This window comes from Pteropus alecto, unplaced genomic scaffold (genome assembly GCF_000325575.1).
Source record: "Pteropus alecto unplaced genomic scaffold, ASM32557v1 scaffold177, whole genome shotgun sequence".
In the NCBI taxonomy this organism is placed as follows: Eukaryota; Metazoa; Chordata; class Mammalia; order Chiroptera; family Pteropodidae; genus Pteropus; species Pteropus alecto.
In genome coordinates this window covers 8,606,784-8,609,553 of record NW_006442207.1, presented here as the reverse complement: position 1 = coordinate 8,609,553, position 2,770 = coordinate 8,606,784, and the positions used below count along the sequence as shown (strand labels likewise).

The following is a 2,770-nucleotide window of genomic DNA, read 5'->3' as shown; positions in this document are numbered from 1 at the left end:
AGGCAGCTTGAGTATAATAAACAGGGAGACTTTGGGAAACTGGAGAATGTATGACCTTCTATGGGGACAAGAAATTCACGCTCATCGATACCAGGTCTTCCTGTTTTTAAAGGAAGCTGAAATTTGAATTAGTAACTAAAATGTCCTGAGTTTTCATTGTGGACAAACTATTTTAAAGACTTTAAACACTTTGTTGGTAAAATCAAATACATCTTTGACCTGAATTAGATTCAAGGGCTGCCAGTTTGTGATTTCCGTGAGCCAGGGACTATGCGAATAGGCAAACGGCTTCTGCTTCCTTTTCTTTTCCTTGTAGCCTCTGCCAGAGTGGGGTTCACAGGTTTCCTTCCAGTGAAGGTGACTGATCAGGAGGTCAACATTAGCTCCTATGTAGTGACAGATCAAAACAAGATGGAAATAAGCCATCAGTGCATTGTCCCCTGGTCTACTCCTTGACCGGGGGTCAGTTAGCATTTGCTCTTTCTTTCCTCAGATGATGTGACTTTTTAGGGGAAGATGCTTTTCTTCATATCCCATTTTCCAGCTGCTCATCTCCTCCTGTCACTCTCCATCTCTTTGATGGGAGACACAAACCTTTGTTTCCCTGGGTTAATTTACCCTTAAAGGGCTAGAAGGCATCAGATTGGGTAAAAGTAAACAATATGACAGGACCAAGTACTGGCAAGGATGAGTGAAAATAGGTTTCACTCCATGTATTTTTGGAGTAGAACTTGGGATAGGCATAGAGAGAGGGCAGTCCAGCAGGGCTACTTTAGATTTTAAACATATGATTAGATTTAAATATAAAATTAGATTTAAATAAAAACTGTATGATTCGGCATTTGTACTCCTTGGCACATACTCTAGAGAAAGAGGTTACATATCTCATAAAGAGTATGAACAGAAATGTTTATTAGCACTTATCAGAGACAAAAGTGTGTTGTCAGGGCTGCCCACTGCTCCCCCTTCCAAACTGCATGCAGGTTCCCTTCCTGGTTGTTACTTCGCATGGTGCCCAGGCTCATTGAGGTTGTCACTCAGGAAGTCCAGTCCTCCCATGAAGAAGTTGACTGGATTCCTAGGAGACTGTGGAAAACCAAACTCCCGCAGGTCGATTTTTTCACTATGCTTATTTGGTCAAGTGGTAAGTTTGCTTACTCTCGACTTGGCCAATCGTGTTCTCTCTTGCAGGACATGGGTGCCTTAGGGGCATGAACAAGTGGCAAGGAAAAAAAAAGGTTGAAATTCATAAAATTAATCGCAGATTATAATACTATTATCCTTATTCTTCTTATTGGACTTGTTATTTAAAAATAATAATAATAACCAAATCCACCCTATAGTTTTTGGATAACACAAAGCCTTCAAAGTAAATGCTTTTTAAACTTGTTAGGGTTGATTTCTGATGCTTATGACCAAAGCCCCAAGCTTAAGCACCATTATAACCCACTCCTGATTCCTGGCTTTAAATCAGCAGACTGCTTCATCCTCTCTATCCCTTATGCAGACTCCTCCAAAAGCTGTCCAGACAGTACTCGATCCTCTGGATGACCTTGGATGAGCACTGACACCAAGCATTTCCCTGAGAGCTCCAGATCTCCAGGACCAGCCTATTGGCTTCTGATCCATGAAGACCTAGGGTCTGTTTTTGTCAAGGAGGCTGGGCCAGCGTAGGAGGCCCGACTATCAAGGGCCTTACTTTACAAACAAAAAACCACTTCCTGCCCTGACTGAGAGTAAAGTCCGGGACATAGAATGTCTGCATATGGTAACTGTAGATTCTTATTAGCAGACATCACCTCATAACTCTTGGATCCGGTTAAGAGTTGTTTCTCCCTCTATATTTGAATGATAAAATACTTTGTGGTCATGGTAACCTCTGCAGTATTTTAGATTTATTAAGCCACAATGGCCTGCTAAACATTTTTCATACATTATCAAACTTGTGCCATGCATAGATAGGTCAGGTATATAAGTGACTTCCAAAAATAAGAAATAAGTCTATGGCCATGCCACCCTGAACAAGCCCAATCCTGTCTGATCTTGGAAGCTAAGTAGGGTCAGGCCTGGTTAGTACTTGGATGGGAGACCATCTAGGAAGACCAGGTGCTGTAGGCGTAAAAAATTTTTAAAAATTAAAAAAAAATAAGAAATAAAATTAATATTGGCTGAAGTGTTTGCTTTGTGATAAAAAGAAGCCCCAAAGAAAGTAATTCCAGGTTTATATGCCAATTGACTATGCCACTAAGTACTTTCCATGTTTCAACTCTGTCATTTTCAGTGTATGGCTTTCAAGCTCATGGTTGCATGACAGATGCTGCACGTGCAAGCACTGTATCTGTGTTCCAGGCAACAGAGAGATGGGCAAAAGACTGAAGGATCTCACTACCTAGTATATTTATCTTAAACATCTTTTTGGTAGCCCTAAAGCCTTCAGCTTAAAATACGTTGGCTCAAACTGGGTCACAAAGACACCTCTAATTGGAAAGAAGTCTAAGAATTTTAGTATTTTAAGTTTCTTCCTCCATAACAGAGAAAAGAAAGGCAGAAGCAAAAATCATTCATGTCTTTAATAGCTATATTAGTCAGGATTCTTTGGAGAAGCAGAGAAGCAGAACCAATAGGATATCCATCTATCTATCTATCTATTTATCTATCTATCTATCTATCTATCTATTGAAATTTAGTATAAGGAATTGGCTCAGTGTGATAAGGAAGACAGTCAAATACAGTTATAAGAGGGAGCTACTTATGGTTGCACCACCAGAGA

At 40.1% G+C, this 2,770-nt stretch overlaps 1 pseudogene; it reads left to right on the top strand.

Annotated features, from left to right (window-relative positions):
- Positions 1–1,999: 1,999 nt before the first annotated feature.
- LOC112470209 lies at positions 2,000–2,118 on the top strand (annotated as a pseudogene).
- Positions 2,119–2,770: the final 652 nt, after the last annotated feature.